Below are 21,611 nucleotides of genomic sequence, written 5' to 3' on the forward strand. Positions count from 1 at the left end.
GGGCCGGTACGCATGTCACAGGCAGCTCAGGCAGTCATGCCGGCAAGTCGGCCGCCACTAACAGTGTGCGGGCGTTGTACTTGATGCACAGGGTCTTAACATACTCCTCCCTGTAGATGACCGGAGGTCTGGCCTCTGCAAAGAGGCGGATGGCGTCATGCACCGACATCTTGCGGCACTCCACCAGGTAGCAGCACACCAGGTAACCAGTGCGATTGAAGCCGTATGTGCCTTGAGCGGCCTGACACAGGCCCAAGAAAGTGCGCTCCGCTCTGGGGCTGGGGCACTGGTTGTGTCCCTTGCAGCGTATCTTGTGATAGCACGAGCCCAGGGCTTTGCCATTGTAATAGCGTGTGGTGTTGGTTAGGTCTATCACGGCCCCATATGTGTAAGGCCTTGTAGTGGTTCGCGAGGGGAATGTGCTTGTCGTAGCGACTGTCAAGAAATGTTTTACCTGGGGTTATGAACCCGCAGATTGTGAAACCTTGGGCTGGACACTTGGCCCAGCCATGTGGAGGCAACATACCAGACATTGTTCATACCCTAGTAGTTACCACTTTTGTCTTGCACCTCTAAACACAACCCTTCAGACATCCAGTGTTGCATTTCGCTTAATCAAAATATGTGCCCAGACTCAAAGAGGGTGCACATCAGAAGTATCTTTATTTATTGTTCAAATCAGTAGCAAATGTTTCAGCAGTCATTCAAAGTATCGCGGAACAAGGACACATTCCTTTTCATGCGGCAGTCTTTCTCCATTATGTCGGTCATCCGGGCCCGCACATCGGACAAGTCAGCGAAAAAGTGGGTATCGGTCAGATTGTCGCAGAAAGCCGCGGCAGACGTTTTCAGGAGATTGTGTTTTGCCTGTAGCTCGGCAAGCTGGGCCTGGACCCGGCGAAGTTTGGTGGAGCTGTTGTCCGCCGTCCGATGCCGCTTCAGCTTGATACGAAGGCTCTCTTTGGTCAAATGCTCGTATGCCAACTCAACCTGAAGCTCGTCCCGCTGCTTGATGGCTGTTTCGGCCTCAGCGCAAGCCAGGGCATGTCGCCGCTCAAGAACCAGTTTCTCCGCACATACCTTGGCCATCTGGTTACCGGTGCCGTGCAACTGCAACATTAGCTGCTGTTTCCCCTTGTAGTGTTCGGCCTGCAGCCGTTGCTCCAGGTTACACAGGTCCCGACTGTGACGCAGCGCGCATCGCTCCTCGGTTTCACAGATGGCATCGGCTACCCGTCGCTCAGACTCGGCGAGGCACTCCTTCACCATGCGATCCGGATCATACACCTTCTGTACGTCCCCGAGGTACATTGTGGTCCGGCACACCGGACAACGGTAGTCGGTGTTGCAGATAGCAACGTCGGTTTCAATGCACTGCTGGCAAAATAGATGGCTGCACGGAGTAACAACAATAGATGTCATGGTCTCCAAACAAATGCTGCAGGGAAAAGGCGTAGACTCCATGGTGAAAGGAATGTTTCCCCTACCCATGTATTCACTCCACAACCAGCCGATTGGCAATATTCAAATATTGTTACCCCACAATTGGATGTTGATCAACATTCAATTGTTGTTGTGTTATTGTTTACCCTAACGCTCCAGACATTATTTACACCCCGAGTTAATATGTAGTGTTAATCGACATTTGTACTCGCACTCAAAGCAGACGTACATCAGAATCATTTTCCATGTTTATTGTTTAAAGCAGCAGCAGCAGCAAATGTTTCAGTAGTTATTCAAAGTATTGTGAAACAAGGCATGTGCCTGTGCCGGCAGTAGGCTAACACCGCCATGATTAAGAGGAACACCTCGGCCGCTAACATGTAAGGGATCAGGTACTGTAGGGACCTACTTTCCGGGGGGTCCTTACATGTGATGACAGAACGATCCACCTCTTCCTCTTGGTTACGCTGCCCCACGGGTGTAGTGCGACTGACTGGAGGGTCCTTACATGGGATGACAAAAAGGTCCACCTCTTCATCTTGGCCACGATGCCCCACAGGTGCAGTGCGACTGCATGTGTAAGTCCCGTTGTCAGAGCATGTTATGGGATCCCGGAAAAGCAGGCTGTCATCCTCACGTAGTGCAGTAGTGTTGGCCCATCTACCGTAGCAATTCACTCTGCCGGAGCCGCAACGCTTCAGAATAACGGCGGCCCCGTTATGCAGCCCTCTGTACCAGGTTAAGAACAAGTACTTGACATTAGCCACCTTGTCCGCCATGCATGGTATCATCACATTACGTGTGCCCTGCAGGACATGGACCGCGGGGAGAGCACTTGTTCCTGAGAGGATAGTCAGAAATAACACAACCACCTTCATTGTAGCTAGGGTGTTTTATTCCCAAAACAGTCAGTACATTCATGTTATTCAAATAATCAGAGAGAGTATATAGCTGCCCACGCCACACACCAATCCCACGACAAACATACGGGATATTGCGGTCACAGATATAACCGGTCTGCAACTAACGAGAGAGAGTATACAGACACCGCCCACACCAGACACCAATCCCGCGACAAAGACTCGGGCTACCGTGGTCATAGACATGGGTGGTCTACGACCACGCTCCAACTGTGTCCAGTCCAGGTCCGCTGGTAGCTTGTCCACGAGCATGGTTATTATATCAGGGCAACATTCAGGTTGCGCAGACAGACACTGCACATATATCTCCACACTGGCGTAAACCAAAGCCACCACACGTCCTATGTTGGGATCATCGGCCAGCACAAAGTCGATGATGCTGGCTACGACACTGACGTTGCCTGTGTTGAACACTCACTACCCCAGAGAACATGTGTGTCCCGTTGAGCATTTTGGCCACCTCTTCGCAGCTGTGTATCAGAGCGGCCTTAAGTGTAGGGCTGACTAGCGACGGTCTGTAGTCCTCCCGAGTCACCCCGTGGATAAGAGGCGCCAGGCCACGGGTCCTGAGCACATGATCCGCATAGCCATACACTACATCCTTTGTGACAGACATTTTACCTGTAGTCCTACGGTACACCGGTAGTATATATTCATATTTTATTTCAAGCAACATTATGTGGGATAGCTTTCTTGTATCGGTGTATGGCCACCCCACTGTATATCGCCAATACAATAACGGTAGACGTTTCAATAGATACAATATATGGCAGTGGCCCAGGACATGGTCCTGATGTGTGCACACCATATGGTGTGCACACAGACTATGCATAGTGTTCATCACGCCCATACCATATAATAACAGTGTTATGGCCACACCATGGGCAGAATGTCGTCTCTGTGACCGCATATCGGGCATGGGTATCATGTTGTGACTAAGCCTGACAATATAGGTGTAATGACTGTCCTGCTAGTCACACCATGGGCATATTGTATACATCGGTCGCATTATGGATGGGCATACTAGTCGTTCAATAGCTGGGTGTACTCAGGATGTTTGACCACGTGCTCCTGCAGCTCTCTTAGATACTGCCTCATGACAATTTGCTTCAAACTGTTTTCAAAGATCTCGGCTAGCAGTGACTCGGACCGCACCACAGAAAATTACTCAGGACCCGGTCTGACGCCCAGCCCGGCCATAACGTGCAGACACTTCTTGATCTCGTGCTGTGTCTCTGACACGTATGAGAGATAGAGCGAATAGTCCCACGGTAAGGTCCTGACCTCGTGCACGACGTTGGGCAGGTGGGGAGCCCGGGCGTAAAGGGTGGCCAAGATGTCAGACAATCCCTCAAAGTCGTTAGCCCTAAAGTGCGCCTCTAGGTCCTGATCCCGGGCAGGCATGGGCACCCTGAGCGTGTTCACCCTGTACGACAAGTACGTGAGCAGGTACGCCAGATCCACAGCCAGCGATCCTGGTGGCTTATAGTCCGCTGCCATGATTACGTACCACAGGCAGCTTACGCAATTATAGGTGGTGTACAAGCCATCCGTTACGTTGAACCGGGCCACTAGGTTAGCCATGGCCGTAACCATGGATTCCGTGTTCCAGTAGGTCTGCGGGATGTACACCTGGAGCACCTCTAAGGGTACCCAACCAGTGTTTACAAAGTCAGCCATGGACATACTGTCGTAGCTCAAGACAGTGTTCAGTGTCTCCAGACTGTAGTTACCGAGCACGGCGTGGTAGTCCGGTGACCACGACATGATAATGTAATGTAGCAGGTACTGGTTGTCCACTTGGGTGGTTGTCACGTCGTAGTGTCTCGCAAACGCCACTACGGCCAGGCTCATGCCAGCGTGAATCAGAAACATCATGTCCTCTGCGCTGATAAGAGGCATTTCGTGGGATGCCACGTGCACCAGGGCGTGTTCAGGCCACGTGTTAACCATGTGCCGCGACAGGGTGCTGGCGCCCACTTGTGCACCCGTGTCCATGTGCATTAGGAAAAAGTTTACCACCTCAGGATCGTAGCCCCTGGGCGCCAGGGCGAGGTTGGCCAGGGTCATGCCGTTTCCCGTTACCATGTACCAGTCGAACGGCGCCATGTGCGTGAGGGCCTCTAACATGTTGGCTTGTGCTGCGGCCTGCACCACGTTGAATCCGTGAGGGTCAAACGTGGTACTGAGCGATGACGTATCGAGTATGCCGTGCTGCACGCAGTATTGGAACGTGTCGGGTTTAGTCCTCAACAGGGTAAATACGTCCCCGGGCACAGCGCCCATTTCGATGGCCCTAACGGCTGCCATGTCGTCTGGCAGAAGAGGCAGCAGTAGTTGCAGACACTCAACGGTGCTCATACCGTGCTGTGCGCACAGCTGCGGCACCAGGTCCTCGGCCAGGCCGGACATCAGGCTGTCGTAGACCTCCTCTATGTCTATCATCACTTTTAAGAACCACAAAGGTATTTGAATTCCCCCACAGCGAACCTAGATGTGTGAACACACTGAACATGGGGGTGGAAAAGAGCTAGACGTGGTTGTAGAATTATCCGGGTACATGGGTACCAATAGGAAAAGTGTAACAATGAATAGCGGAACTATACTGCAGTGTGTTGTTTTGTGGTCAGTGGCCTGTGGAGTGCAGCCATCGGAGGGAGCCAATATGGGACAAACAAAGGTGGATTATGGCATGGACGCTTTCTGCAAGTGCGAGCTGGACGAGAATGCGGCGATGTCGAATGTGGTGCAGGTGTCATGGCAAAAGCGTATGTGGAAGGAATCATATGTTAATATAGGGTCATACAGCCGGGACCATGGACAGCACATCAACGAGCCTTACCAAGGCAAGGCGATCCTCAGCGACACGTCCCTCAACTCAACATCTCTAACCCTACGAAACGTCACATGGACAGATGCAGGTTGTTATACCTGCATCTTTAACATGTTTCCGATGGCCTCCAAACGCAAAGAGACCTGCTGCATCAATGTGGAAGGTAAGACTAACGCTCTAATGACCTGTGCAGTTTGTTAATGGCTGTTGCATCCCGTAGGAATCTCTGACGTGGACGCAATGACATATCAACCAGCCAGCGGGCCCAATGAAACCACAACGGTTGTGTTCAGCTGCTCCGCCACCGGGAAACCGGCACCCGCCATCACCATGTTATTATACAAGGCCACTTTGCTAAACAGGAGTATGTCCACCACAGTATATAACAAGGACAGCGCTGTCAGCATAGCTAAGAATGTCACCATACTGGTGGAGAGGGGAAAACACAACTATGTAGGGTGTGCGGCGCGAAGCAGCAATCAAAGGAGGACAGTGAGGGTCCCCATCCCCTGGGATGTCAGCAACCAAGAGGAGGAAGACACAGGTATGTACACATTACAGTCACGACGTTTCATTGAAATGGTAATTAAACATTCCACTTTCTTAGTACAGGCATGTCTGCCCATTACACTAAAGTCAAGATATAAGTATGGGTTAAACCAACCCTCTAAATACAGGTTGCCCGGAACAAGAGCCATTTCTATTATAATCATAGCGTGACTGAGCCTTGACGGTATGGTTGTGGTTACTGTCAGCCTAGTCACACTATGGGCATATTATGAACATCAACACAATGGGCATAATGTTATGGCTCACACTGACTTATGAATGCCTGAGTCTGGGTTGTTATGTTTAATTGTAAACATATTACATCTCATGTGTCGATTTGAAGTAGCCTGTGCTGTGTTTGGTAGATGCTTTTCTTTTTTTCCAGGGTAAGGACCGCCCAATACAGGAGTCATTCCTATTTTGATCATTGTGTGACTAGACCATAATAGTATGGTTGTAGTAGCTACTCTGCCTAGTCACACCATGGGCATAGTACGGGCATCCGACTTAGTATAGGCTTCATATCACATCTCATGTTTGAATTTATAGTACACAATGCAGTGTTTGGTAGATGAGTAAACGTTATTGTTCTTCTTCTTCAAAGCAGGAGGAACACCACCCAGAACAGGAAACATTCCTATTGCGATCGTCGTGCTTGGTGTAATGGTCTTTATAGTCTAGGGGTCTGCATACCTATGTCTGAATGTGTTTCTGGCATCGGTGTGAGGCAACAGGTGGTTCAAGAGAGGGGCCCACATCGTGCCCACTATCAACAGCCAGTTATTACTAAGGGCACAGCTGATGAATGGTGATTTAATGTACATGTGTGACAATAACAATAAAGATCTGTATTGTCTTGGGACATAGCCATTGCATCTATCGAAACACCATACTACGGGTATTGCATACATTGGGACATGACAGCCGTCTGTTATATCCATATCCGTGGTGTATGTGGAGACCCGTTTTAGGCCACCAGTTGCATCACGCCAGTGGGCTTAGTTCTGTCATGTATCATTGACACGTATAGGGTTATGTTCCCGCCGAGCATGGTCACGGTGCCATCCCCGTTGGACGTGAGGACAAATTGTATGTTGTAGCTGGCAGGTAGGTCCTGGTTCACTCTGAGGATGTGGAAGCCGTTAAATATGCACACGGGCCCCAAGGTGACGACCGGGGAGAGCAACGTGTTTCTCGACAGGCCATTCTCCAGAGCCATGATAACCAGCTTGTGTTCATTAGCCACATCAGACGTCTTCACAACGAGCATGTACGACACCAAGACCTGGTCCGTGGTGTACATGGGGCCCATCGCAACTGTGCTATGCTCGCCCTCAAGCAGCACCGTGGTAAACATGTTATTGTCTATGGATAGTGTGTCATTGGTGAACGCGGGCGCAAACGTGTGCATGCGCCACTGACTGATCATGATGTTTTATATACCCCAAAGTCAATATGCCGTTTGCCCACCGATGTGGCCACTTCAGGCCTAAGGGCTCCCACAGCTAGGTTGCGTAGTGTGAGCATGTGCTGATACGCCTGCCCCATGCGCCCCTTGTACATGATGGACGGGGTTACATCCGACATCTGTGACACGCCCTGCCGCGGAGTGAAGTGGTAGATAAAGTTTACGACAAAGTCCTCGTTCACGTCTGACAAGGTCGACACCAGCCAGTCCAGGGGAGAGCGCCCGTTCACGGGGCTCACCATGTTCAAGTTGTACTTGCGGACCACTGCCTTGAGGAGCTCCATGTTAGAGATTTGCTCACTCCAACTTATTTTGCAAGAACGAAACAGAAGACAAGCAAGTTCTTTTAGACACCTGCAGGTGGAGAGTCCATTCGTCGCTGTCTGAACAGCGATTATCGAATGAAGTCTAAAAGTCTCCTCCCTGCAAGGGCATATTTATTAGGAGGAACAGAGTGGGGGTGGGAGTGGACAGGTTTGGTGAACCCCCGGCCTCTGATAAGATCAGAGCAGGGGGTGTTTTACACTATTGTGGGAAACAGACTCTGCATTGTGAGGGCCAGACGTGATTGATTTAATTATTACATTGTGAGGGCCAGACGTGATTGATTTAATCATTACATTGTGAGGGCAAGACAGGGTTGATTTAATCATTACAGTCTACATTCCAACATAATCATAGGATCAAACTAACCTGAAAACCCTAACATCTGCCACCCCAAACAACAACGATAAGCAAGAAGAAAAAAAAAAAAAAACATATATACGTATAATGAAGAAAGTAGAATGGTAAAAATAAAAACAACAAACAATGATAGCAACACTTTCCAGTGAAGATGAGGCATTACCTCAACACCCCAGATCAAACTTATTGTGTAAGCGAAAAACCTGCTGGCCAGATGTTATTAGCAGGAAAATTCTTACACGGCCCCGTTGCCACAGGCGGCCAGAATGCTATGAATAACAAAAAATAAAAAGAAAAACACAGAAACAGTACATCTGAGGGAAGAGCGCAAGGACAACTTTGTCTCCGACGGACCATACTTTATGGTCATCTGGAACGTTCGCACCCCAGACAGGGTCATGAGGGTCAAAGGTTGCAACTGCTCTGCGTCGAGTCCAGAAGAGTTGTGTGCTCCTGTCAGCTGATGATGTCATATCCTGTAGGTGTGGTCTGTCACCCACACTGGTGCACACACTCCTGTCCAGTTGGCGGGCAGCATCGGATAAACCACCTTGGATGTAACGTGTAATTCACTCCAGCTGGTCTCTCTGTGTAGGCCACTTGTGGTATTGTTCGTCCTTTAACAGTCACATTGAGATTTGCCCAGAAGTGTTCATCATAGGCACCGCGTTTCGCTTCAGTGACATTCATTGCTCTGGCCTCCAAGCGAACTTGCGTGGAGGAAGGCGGGAGTTTCGAACACACATAGCACGCCTCCTGTGTGTGAGCTCTCACAGTGAACCTGAGGGTTGTCCACCTGTGAGGGGGAGAGATCAGGCGGCAGTAAATTTGCATTGGACATATCTTTCAGTTTGAGCGTCCTGATTAGATAATCTGCCCAGGACTGCTCTTCATCTGTTGCTTGCAACTCTCGTAGTCAATTGTAGTGCCCATTTAACTGGCAAATAGGAGTTTTTTTTTTTTTTTTTTTTGAAACAAGCTCTACAAAAAAAAATGTTTGTTTTGTTTTGAAAATGTTTTGAATATGAATCAAATCCATATGTTGTATAAAGCTGACTGACCTGCCCCACTATCCCTCCTCTTGAGCCATGTGACGCGCACCAGGGCTCAATATTGCAGCCCATTTGCATAGGTTCTTTGGTAGGGTAGGTCATTTATAGATGCCATTCTCTAATCTTGCCCCTGTTTTGACAACTAGCTTAGCAAGTAAATGGATGGCCTCCCCGAATGGGGAGCGACTCAGCTAGCAAATGATTAGACATTTTCACTTTGTTGTAGTTTCTTTAGTTACTTTTCAATCGTTTTCTCATTGTTTATCACAAGAATCTTAGAAATTTGAATACAAATCAAAACGTATGTTTTATTTTACTCAATTGTATGATTTAGAGAATCCATATGTAGTAAAGTTTTGTAGTACTACATATGATTTCATCATCATTTAGTTTGACTTTCTTTCCAAAACGCTTCTTAATTTCTCAGTTCACACATCTTCTACATGTGTTACTGGTTCTCCATTTTTTTTCTAGTTAATTATCAATCCAAAAGCTATGTGTTTCTTTCTAACATTCAACCTGCTCAAAATCACTCTTTCATCAAAGTCGCTCTACTAATTTTCTATAGTAGTCACCAACAACTTCAACCATTCAACCTGTAATTTCTTTTCATTCAGGCTATCATTCATCAATGTTCATTTGCATCTCACACGCAGTCTCCAAAAAGGAGTCTTTCTATCACATTGGTCCCAATTCATCCAAGCTCACCACACAACATTCATATATCATTTTCAACTCAGGTTTCCTGGTAGAACAATCCACCAATTCAAAAAAAACTTAACTAAAACAAACAATTGGCAAATTAATCTGAATTTTTTCTTTGTTTTTAAATTTGAAGAACTCAATCTCTCAGATTTAGCTTGCAATTAGAATTTTGCATAATCTTATAACACAACCAATCAATTATTCCTATTAAATGTAGCATTGCAAAATCTTAAATTCACAATTTAGCTTCTTCCAATTCCTGAAAGCATGTTCTGTCTTTTTTTTTTTTTTTTTTTTTTTTTTTTTTCGAATTTCTCATGTGGGCTCGACACTTTACATGCACTAGTGTGGATTAGTTTCTGCTTGCAAACAGATTTCTTTTTCCTCTCATTTTTATCTTTCAAAATCATTTCTGTTCTGCGGTGCAAATTGGATAGACCACAGTCTAGCAAATTTTTTTTTTATACTAAAACTTTAGCCAATGTTCATCATTTTAACATATACGCACACACATGCACAGCTCTCGCATGCAAAAGGTAGTTCCCAGCAACAATGATTCGTCACAGGCTGGCCATTTCCTGTGGTCGATCATGAGCTGGTCTCTCCCATGCACACGAGGACAGCACATTCTAATTTTATTTATTTATCTCCTAGAAGCAAGTTGCATTTCTTTACCACTTGATTTGCATATTTTAACTTCAGTGTAACACAATTTGAGCTCTAGTCATTTGTAATTTGGGCATACAAACAGCATTGTCATACTTCTTGGATGGACAGGACTTCTAATAATCTAAAAAAAATTCTAATAATCTGACAATGACATGTTTTGCTGTCATATGGGCATCTATTCTTTCTTTCTCTGTATGAGCATAAGCGGTCAAAGAGGAGGAAGCTTGTCATGCTAAAAATTTGGCTTTTTCTCTGCTCCTTCCTCCACCCTTTGATTGATATTGTTTTGCAAAACGACACTCTCGTGCGAAGTGTCCTCGTCTCCCACAGTTCCAACAGTTGTCAGAATCTCGTGGGGGTTTTGAATTATATGGCGGCCTGCGACCTTGTTGGCCTCTACCTCTCCCTCTGCCTAGCTGGGACCCTTGGAAGAAGACTGTTGTATCTTCATCTAGTTCATCATCATCATTATCTAGATGAAATACATCAGAACTTTTGCCTTTTTTGATCACTTTTCCAGCATGTCTGGCCCATTGCATAGTTGTTGTCACACTTGCAACATCCACTTCCACCAAATGTTTCCTCACCAAGTTGCCTATTTCAGGGCGGAAATTAGTGAGGAGCGCATTTTTGAGCTGTTGTTGATAAGCACCCTCAGCTGTATCATTGAATGGGATGCCACTATGCACCCTGAATTCTTTTTCAAATCTCAATTGAATGGCGGCCTCATCACTTTTCAACTTTCTATCTTTTGTCTTTTGGATTTGTTCTCTTCTTTCTTGTGAAGCTTTCAACCACATTTTAGCACAATCCAATTCACTCTTTTCTTTTCTTTTTCAGTCCTATCTTCCTAGCCACACTGTCCTCCAAAACTTCAACCACTATCTTCCACACTTCAACTTTCAACTTCCCTTCTACACCATACTTTTTCTTCCACTTTGGCATGTATTGCATACAATTAAGAAATCTACTTGCCATGAACTTCTCGTTTTAAAGAAGAGCAGAGCAAGAGATTTACCGTTCTTATTTCCCATCTTAATTTTAGTAGCTTAAGGTTTTACAATTTTTTTCAATTTTTTTTTTTTTTTTCTTTGAGGATCCTCAATGCAGGTTTAAATTGACCTTTCAACAAATTACTAGCCTGTTTTATTGCCGTGGATCAACGCTAGAACTGCTTTTTAGTCAATTTATCCTACCAGTCACACACTCAATCACACTAACTCCAGCGCTTTTTTAGGCCTCATGGCTCGGACAAACCAAAGCCGTATCTCATAGCTCGGATAAACCAAAGCCGAATCTCATAGCTCGGACAAACCAAAGCCGAATCTCATAGCTCGGACAAACCAAAGCCGAATCTCATAGCTCGGACAAACCAAAGCCGAATCTCATAGCTCGGACAAACCAAAGCCGTATCTTTAGCGCTTTAACTTACTTGTCCCCTGGTTCGTTGCACCGCCGGATCCCGTCAATCCACCTCTGTCAGACGAAGGCAGACCTAAGATGCTGGCCCAGCGAAGAATTCTCTTCCCAGGACTTTCTTTTCCAGGTCCTCCAAATGGACGCTGGCTTGTCGACAATGCAGCACGTCCTCCTTCGCCGGTCAGATGGTGGGTATGAGGATCCCGGGTTTCGGCACCAAAATGTTAGAGATTTGCTCACTCCAACTTATTTTGCAAGAACGAAACAGAAGACAAGCAAGTTCTTTTAGACACCTGCAGGTGGAGAGTCCATTCGTCGCTGTCTGAACAGCGATTATCGAATGAAGTCTAAAAGTCTCCTCCCTGCAAGGGCATATTTATTAGGAGGAACAGAGTGGGGGTGGGAGTGGACAGGTTTGGTGAACCCCCGGCCTCTGATAAGATCAGAGCAGGGGGTGTTTTACACTATTGTGGGAAACAGACTCTGCATTGTGAGGGCCAGACGTGATTGATTTAATTATTACATTGTGAGGGCCAGACGTGATTGATTTAATCATTACATTGTGAGGGCAAGACAGGGTTGATTTAATCATTACAGTCTACATTCCAACATAATCATAGGATCAAACTAACCTGAAAACCCTAACACTCCATGTCCTGCAGACTCATGAGGGCCATAACCACGGCGCCACGCACACCCCCGGTCAATTCGACATCGCGTACCATAGTCAGGTAGCGTACCGCCGCTCTGTTACCCACGTCGGCCGCTAGCCAGATCAGGTCGACATCAATATCCATGCCATGCTCCTCCACCAAGGCCGTCAGCATGACCGCGTCGTCGGTTGCGACGGCTACACGGGCCAGCCTGTTGACATCATAGTCCATCAGCCTGATGAGATGTGAGGCCAGGGGCAACAGGTTCAGCGCCACCGCCAAGGCCACCGCGTCCAGACCTGTGGTCGGAGAAAAGCCCAGGTCGACTATGTCCAGGGTCGACACCACATGCACCGCGACAGGGTGCCCCACATGCTCCTTAGCCATGAGGGCCTGGAAGGCCTGGCTGGTCATGGACAGAGTGTGCTCGGTGGCCGCCTGAAAGATGGGCATGGCCACAAATTCCTTGTCCTCGGCCGTTAGCACATTGTCAAACACATCTACCATAAATGTGTGGTCCGCGCGGTCGACGTGATTGACGTCCGAGCCGGCCCGCAGCAAGACCCGTGCCATCTCCACATCACGCACGGCCGAGAACAGTGGCGTTCTGCCGGTGCGGTCTTCAGCCGTCACGTCAGCGCCGGCGGCCAATAGGGCGTGCACGGCCTGAACATCACGCGCGCAGTGCAGAGCCGTTTCACCGCTGGTGTTGATGGCATTCACTCTGATGTCTGCGGTCCTGAGAAGATGTTCCAACACGTCCCAGGACTCTTCGGCAGCCGAGAGCAGGGGCAGGTGATGCCCGTGCACATGTCCAGTGTTGGGATCAGCACCCATGTCTAACAGAGCTGCCACTGCTGCGGTATTGCCCGTGTCCACAGCCACCTGCAGGGGCGTTACACCATCGGGCCCAAACTCGTTCACCAGGTCAGTGTACGAACTGTCAGGCACACCACCCTCTTCAATGAGGTCAAGCAGTGAGTCCATCCTTTTTCTAACATTTATCAGGCTTTCTATGTACTGTTTCTCATCGCGGTCTCAGTACAACAGGGCACTATAATCCATTATACAGCCAACATAAAATGCTGGCCATAGATTTGGTGTGGAACGGCACACCACAGCAGGCCCACTTGCACGCTATGCAGACGTACGATGAGTTTGTCCTAGAGACGGCGCGGCGGAACAACACCCACCCCCGTTTTATGGTTATGGAGGGGGTCCGCAACATGCAGGAGCTGCTGGTCAACAGGGGGTCGATAACAGTATATGACGCCCTGCCGTATGCGTGGCGGGTTAACGGCTTCGAACCGCTGCCGGACTTTACGCGCATACAGGCCGAGGATACGCGTCTCCTGCTGAAGGAACTACTCGTTGTAACTAACCAGATGTGGTTAGGCATGCCCAACAGGTTCTATGCCATCACAGTGCCCCAGGGCCTGGTGACTAACGTTGATGACGTGTTAAGGAGGACGGCAGAGATCACGGGCAGGCTCCAGCGGTTGCTGGACATAGCGCCGTGGGTGCCCGTGCCCGAGGCCGTTACCACGGTGCGCTACGGGGACACGGAAGAGCTGCACGTGCAGATGGGTGTGGAGCTAGTAACCCAGCTCCAGGACAAGCGCGTAACCAGACTGTTGGACCTGGCCACAGCGAGCCAACACACCCCTCACCTGCAGTGTAAAGACTTTTTCAAATCTATGCCGGGCTTTAGGCCCAGTGAACAATGGATCACCACGGCGGCCGACAAGTATCCCCCCGACATGCTGGTCAACAAGTACAACCCGGAGCGCGAGGGCCTACGCGGGCTGGCCAACCCGTACAACAGCTATTACGAGGCGGCCATACAGTACGATGGCACCAGGCTTGTGTCTAGCATAGACATACCTAAAGAGAGTCAGAGGCACGTGGACAAGGATGAGTGCATATGGAGGGCGTACGGCTGTCTGAGGGCTTACATGTCGGTTGACATGGCCAGCCCTACTGACCTGATTGCGCGCATCCCGGTGGAGCTCGGACAGCCAGCAGAGGTTAGCACGTTTGTGGACTTTGTGCTCAACGACCGTGTAACCAGGGCTACTTTTGCCGTGGACGAGTCCAACGTGCCTCACAGGGCTAGGCCTATCATCTATATGCACCTAGTGGGCTCGAGTCGGGTCATGAGCCTGTCTCTTATCTCGGGCGACCGGGCCGTGCTCAAGTTCAGGGTGCGGGACAATGCGATCATGATGTTCCTCAGGGACTGTTTTGACATCATGTGGCAGCGCTATGAGAGTTACCGGCACGAGTGCCTGGCCTTCTACACGCTGTATGGGGACGGTACAGTGCAGTGGGGAGCCTTGTCCCAGGCCGCGACGACCGCGGCGCCTAGGCGCGCTACCGGCCGCATCGGATCACTGAGGAGTGCCGAGCCCGAAGTCTTTGTCAACACGTACAGCAGACACTGCGTGAACCTACCGCGTATCGTGGACGACCAGGAAGCCCAGAATATAGTCCAGGACAACACGCCCGCGCATGTTATGGAATGGCCCTGTACGGCGAGACGACAAAGCGTAAGTACGCGTGCACGCACAATGCCAGGAACCCATTCCCGGGCGTTCACGAGAATAAGATCGAAGCCAACAAGGCCAGGTTCCCGTTCGTACCATGTTGCTACGCTGTAGACCAGATGAATAAGACGGGTGGTGGCTGGAAGCGGTACGCCCAGTCCCGCCCTCAGCCCGCAGCGGTGGCCGGGCCGCCCTTCGCCACGGATGTGCCCGACAACGTCAAGAGGCTGCTGGGTGACGACGTCAAACTGGGTGAACACAGGGCCCCGCTGTTCCAGCTACTGAGCCTACCCCTGTCTGATGTGCGGCGGGTGCTGCTGGATGACAGACTGCGCGCTATGTGCTACCAGGAGTTCAGCGCCATATGCCCGGACGATTCGTACATGGAGGAGCCGGCACAATTCCTGCAGAGAACCATCGGCTACGAGGGTGTGTTTAAGGCCGAGGTGTTTTACAGGGTCGTCGAGTACCTCAAGAACACGTTGGTGTACGTGTTAGACAAAGGTGGGTTTGTCGTGCCGCCCAACAAACGTGGGCATCTCAAGTACATGCCCGAAAACGACCGCATCACGCTATTGTTTGCCCACGACAATGACACATACAGTTTGCTAGAGCGCACTTCAGAGATGGCAGCGTCCATCCATGCCATGTTCATGGACACGTGTAACGTGTTTGCAAACGGCAAGCGCGCCGCGCCTATGAAACGGCTTACGGGGCTGATAGGCCAAATTGTGGACCGGTACGGCAAGTGCAGGCACGTGAGGCTGGCGCAGGGGCGCGACCAGTATGTTAAGCCGTGTCCGCCATACGCCGTGTACATCGACGCCACTATGGCCACGGAGCACCGGGTGCGTACCTTTGATAACGAGCACCGTGAGGCCCGCAAGCACCTCAACATCCTTAGGCACATGTACGCTAAAGCAGGTGCGCCGGCCGACCTGAACACATTCATGTCACAGTATACGCGGCGTGGCCCAGAAACCATGATTAGGAACGGTAGGTTCTACAGCCCGCACCTGGACACCTTTATAGCAAAACTCAGGGTGGAGGTGACAAACGGCACGTTTCGGGATCCCGGGCCCGAGCCGCACGTGTACGAACAGCCCAATGATTTTGTCGAGTCCACTGTGTTCTCCACACACACCTTCAAAGGGTCAGATTACGACCACAGCAAACTAGAAATACATAACAGCCTGGACAACACCACCCGGGACACCCCCCCCCTTCATGTTCATGTTGAGCGACGACACCATGTGCCTGGTGCAGAACTGTGGCACCAACATGGCCACGTGCGCCCGTGTGTGTGCAGAGTGGCGGGCAACACACCGCAACGTGGCCGCAACCGACAACCCCGCGGACACCGTGGCCATGCAGGCCCAGCCGGATTACATGTGGAGTAACAGACAGCTGCTGCAGATGGACACGCGCGGCGTGTTCCAGGGTACCTTCTCTACCGGGGTGGCTGTAGTCTCAGATATAGCGGGAAACCAATATCTGGCTCTCCTGGAGGTGTGATATGCCCCCTCCCCCAGTGAGATGTCGCGGAAGCCGCACTCGAGGGCACGGTACCGCACCAACACGATCGTATAGGCTATCACGGTCATTGGAACCTTTATCTCGCCGGGCGACCGGGGCCTTGTAGCTACCGTTAGTCAGCGCCGAGGCCGTGTATTTACAACATTGCTAGGAAAAAAATGGAGAAGGCCTTAGCAGACATAGTGGCGGGCCGCTTCGTACCGCAGCCCTGGATGGAGTCGCACGCCAATGAGCTCCTCAACGCTATAGTGGTGTCACCCTACGGCGAGGAGCAGCTACAGGACTGGTGCGTACGTTTCAACACCACACCGGACCTGGCGCTTGCCGAGATTGATGTGCCCCTGGATGTACCTGATCACTTAGTGGTGCAGGCCGTGCGCCTGGGCTGTCGTGCATCTAACCTGTTTGACATGATTAGGGAGCGTCCGGGCGCTTTCGACACGTGTATTTGCGAGAATAGCATAGACAGCGTTCAATGGTACTGTAGACGAGCAGGGATATAACATCCTGTGGCACCTGGCCACCAGGCAGATGCTGGCTACTCTTGAGACGGTGCATGGGATAGACTGGTACGCTCTGGACCCAGACGACCTCACCCTTATGGATGCCACTCTGCTGGCCGACGGACGCCCTTCCACTGTTGTGCCTTTTTTCCTCAGGTATGTAGACATGTATGCGGTGGTGCCCGGCCTGGGCATCACCACGGTGGAGCAGGCGGCGCGCCGCTGGCCGGACCAAGCCCTGGTATACCTGGCGAGCACAGCCGTCGCCATGTCCGTAGATATGTTTGGCCACATGCTGGAGAGGAAAGACGTGCCGTTGGCCGTGGTTACATGGGTGGGACGGTTCAACCTTCTCAGAGATGTGTACAAGGATCTCTCACTGATGCACGTAATGGCCACACACTGGGACCCTACTTACACGACAATCTTTGATGCGGTCGACCTGCATACGCTCAACACGGTCAATAGCGGCCGGGGTACATACATGGTTAATGTGGTAGCCTCGGGCCAGGTGCCCGTCTTTGTGTTTAAGCGCTATGTGCCAAAGACGTACTGGGAGGTTGTGGATGCGCATGGCCAAAGTCTACTAGTGACACTCATGTACAACCTGATTCAGGCCAGCAGCCTCTATGAAATAGACACCATGACCAACCTGGTCAACGTACTGAATGTCATTTGCCGAGAAGCCTTCGACCTGGTGGAGCAAGAGGCCAGTGGGGTGTACGTGGTGGATGCCGTCACAGGCCTGTTGACGTTTTTGTCCTTCAGAGTCAACACACACGCCGTACCCATGCCTCCTGTGCACCCGGATCCCAACGAAGACGCTGTCGCGTTGGCCGCCCACTTTCAAGAGGTAGACATGCCCGGGGTGTCCACAATCCTGAGCAACTTGGAACAACAGCTTATTGGCAGAGTGGACCAGATCCCTCTTACCTTGCGCAGCCAGCACAGGCTAACCTACCATGCCTTCCTGTCTTCAGTAGCACGATTGCAAAATGCAATGGTAGAATGCCTCAACACACTGGGTGCAGCTGGTGTCGCTATGGACTTTAAGTACCTACATAATGTGAGCCCCATACTGGCAGATACCTTCAGGGACACACTGGCAAAAGAGGTCACTCGGCAGCACAGGGCCCGGGTGTCTCGGTTTGCCATCAGATACCCCGAGTATAGGAGTAGACTGATGTTACGCAGTTGTCAGGCAGGGAACAAGGCGGAGGACTCGGATGCAGAGTCGTTTCTTTCTCTGATTTATTCCAGCACACACTGATCAAAAGTACAACTCAAAACGCCTCTTGCGAGGGGAACACGTGGCAAAAAGTTCAAACAAAAGCGTCGCACTGGGGCGAGACAAAAAGGCTATGGGGATCAAGGCACTAACAAAAAGCGTCGCTCTGTGGCGAGACAAAAAGGCTATGGGGATCAAGGCACTAACAAAAAGCGTCGCTCTGTGGCGAGACAAAAAGGAGGAATCTTACTGAGAGCTCGGACGTCAAAGAATCGCTGGTGGTCGGGACGAGGCAAGACACACTGGCACAAGACAAGGGGAAGACGCGGACTAAATACACACAAAAGGGCTGGGAGGCAGGTGCTGACAATTAGCGCCAATCACGCCGGTGCCACAATCGGGATCAGGGAAGACAAGACAACCAAACACCGAGGAAGGAAACACGAACTGAAACGGAAGGGATGACAAAATAAAACAGGAAGTAAAGTCACGACACCGACGAGACAGAAAACCGGAAAAATAAACGCAACCGCATGACAGCAGTGTCCTTAAAAAGGTTTAGACATAATGTGTTACAGCAACGTCATGTCACAATATATACCCAAATGCATGCAATGCCCAACTGATATCAACATATGGATGGATGCCGATGGGTGTTGAATAAATCTTTATTGTCATAGCCACATGTACATTACATTGCCATTAATCGGTTTATATGCAACAGGTGGCTGTCCTCCGGGACACGGTCCTGAGTTGCAAACGCCGTACAGTGTGCTCATCGTGAGACAGCTAAGAGTCTGAGAACAGGTCCTCTGTGTCCGTCTCGTACACCACTCCGCGTGGCATTGGCCCCCGTCTCCGGCGTCTCGAGGGCCGTCGGGCTTCCAGCCAGTCATCGCAGCACTGTGAACACGTGCACTCTTTTAAGGGCTTCCCGGTGTAATGGCACATGAGCGGGATGATAGCCACTGGCCTGGTGGGTCTCCTGACCCAGGAATCACTTGCTGTAGCCATGGCTACATATGCTGTCTCGCAGCCATACGCTTAGATTCAGATTTTTTTGCACACTTCAAAAACATGTACTCTCAGTTCAACATCACCGTTCTAACACCCCGGGTTGCAACCAAGGATGTGATAGAGGTTGGTGAAGACATCCATCTGAAGTATAGAGGATACAAAGACTGTAGCAAGATCGAGCTGGGCCGGTGTACAGCTGTCGACGCATATATGTTGGACTTTTCAATCTTTCTGCCCGAGGTAAAGCTGGCCGACAAGAGCAAGATCGGGCTGGTAGTCACGGCTACCCACCCAACGCCCCCGGCCGATGTAACGGTGCACAGGCCCGTTTACATCAATGGCAACAAGGTGTGGTTCAAGGGCACCCAGCCTATACGGCCAGGCAACTGCGACAGCACAAACATGCAGCTCGCCTACAGGATCGACGAGGCCGTCAACGCCGGGCTCACCCTGGCTCCCTCCGCCTCCAGCTACGTAACCGTGATACACAGCAAACGGTACGACATGGACCACTATCTGCAGACCCACAGGCCTGTGGTAGTAGCGCCCTAAGCGTCGCCAGTCTACTTTGCCTCTATGATGGTGCGCAGCTGGTCCGCCGACACATGCGGTGTGCCGGCCACTAGATTCACATCAGAAACTGAGTCCGGATACAGTTTGAGGGGTGTGGCCTGCACAAACCTCCACCCCTCGGTGCACAGGGCGCACAGCGCCACGCCGCGCAGACCGGGCGTTACGCCCAGCAGGGGCCCTATTGTCCTAGTGCTGCCTGTGGCATACAGAGTGCCATTGGCACACAGCAGGTGCAGCAGGGGCTTGGGCTCCCACAGCATGACCGGTGCGGTGGTTCGTGAGGGTATGAACACCACGCCACTGCATGTGTTCTGCTCGTTCGACCACATGCCGTGAAAGCTGGCCATCGTGTATATGGGTACGGCAGCGACCGATAGTTGGCATGCGCCGTTAAAGCACAGGGTCTGCAGCTTGAGCTGCAGCACCTTAGTGCGATCAAAATGAGACGTACGTCCATTGAGCCACATGTAGCTGTCGACTATGACACAGTCCGACACTTCGAATCTGTTGTCGTCTAGTAGTTCTCCAAACAGCACCGTGGTGCCCTCAGCGCCGTTGGTAAGGCCAGTCACCACAAACGCACAGCCCACGTTGGTGTTGTGAATGTGCGCCACCTCTTTGCTGATAACCAGCGTGCAGGTGGCACCCCAACGCTTCATGGCTACATTGTAGGTGCTGAAGAGTGTGCCGACATTGTGGAGGCTCAAGCGCATGAGGGGTGCCTGAGCCATGAGTACCGGTGCGTTCCACGCGCATGTGTCCGACGGTAGCCAACCTGCGCCCAGCACCTTGGGTTGGACCGTAGGCCTGTGGCCAAAAGCAGCAAACACAGTCTCAACAGACTTTGCGTCAGTTATTCCAGGCGGATGCTGCAGACGAGCCATGGTTAGGGCACGCCACGGACACAGGTTGACGTTGCCCTTGAGGGCGTACCAGCACATGACAAAGCACAGTAGGTTCACATCACTGCAATACAATTTGACTTTGGTTTTGGGTATCATAGAGACGATAGCGCTTACAAACTCGGGTGTCACCTTGGTCTCTAGGACCAGGTCGGCCGTATTGCGGTCAGTCACTACGGTAAACTTTCCGAACATGGTGTCTGACGGGGCTTCGGTTCTTCGGACGCGGGCCGTTCAAATCTTTCTTTTGCAGAGTGCGAAAAAATGACCGACCAGGATTACCGTTCCGAGTTCGACATCTATGCACGTACCGCCGTTTTCCACGAGCAGCCCAGGACGGGCGCCGAGTCAGTAGCACACATGGCAGCCTTCCACGCAGCCTTTGATGAAATGGTGCTGGCGCTGCCCGATGAGAGTCTTATCAACAAAAACGAGGCCATCCGGGCCATAGACGCAGCCTTCACGCATGTCAGGTACAAGAATATGCTGTGCGCATTATGGGGCTATTACGTCACCAAGGGAGGGCGGTTCGACGCGGCCGCCCTCGGTGACATAGAGCTCCCGCCTGGCTACACGAAGCTGGATGTGCTTCGTTACGCTAGGGCCTTCATCGATTTAGACTGATGTCCAACCAGCCCATGATCTTCTCCAGGCTACGGCTGCGCATCACCACCTTAAGGGAAGCGGCCGTCACCAGCTTAAAGTGGCACTCACTTGTAAAGACAATCTTGTGCTGCGTGCCTGCGGCGCTCATCGTGGTCATCAGATATCCTCGGGTGTTGTAGTCGGACCGGTCCCAAAACACCACGCGTCCGGACGAGGGCCGCGTGGAGCTCCAGTAAACACCCAGGTGCGCTATCGTGTCTTGCACGGCCTCGAGCATGTCGCTGACGCGGTTCCTGGCGTACCTG

The 21,611-nt window shown here is 50.9% G+C and overlaps 1 long non-coding RNA gene across 1 annotated transcript; it reads right to left on the reverse strand.

The window, feature by feature from the left end:
• Positions 1–7,554: 7,554 nt before the first annotated feature.
• Positions 7,555–12,383, reverse strand: LOC137839901 (uncharacterized). Its single transcript, XR_011086304.1, has 2 exons — positions 11,756–12,383; positions 7,555–8,693 (listed from the first exon to the last, which is right to left on the reverse strand). It is a non-coding gene; the product is annotated as an uncharacterized lncRNA (long non-coding RNA).
• Between the last annotated feature and the right edge of the window lie 9,228 nt (positions 12,384–21,611).

Source organism: Syngnathus scovelli, unplaced genomic scaffold, assembly GCF_024217435.2.
Source record: "Syngnathus scovelli strain Florida unplaced genomic scaffold, RoL_Ssco_1.2 HiC_scaffold_24, whole genome shotgun sequence".
Classification (NCBI taxonomy): domain Eukaryota; kingdom Metazoa; phylum Chordata; class Actinopteri; order Syngnathiformes; family Syngnathidae; genus Syngnathus; species Syngnathus scovelli.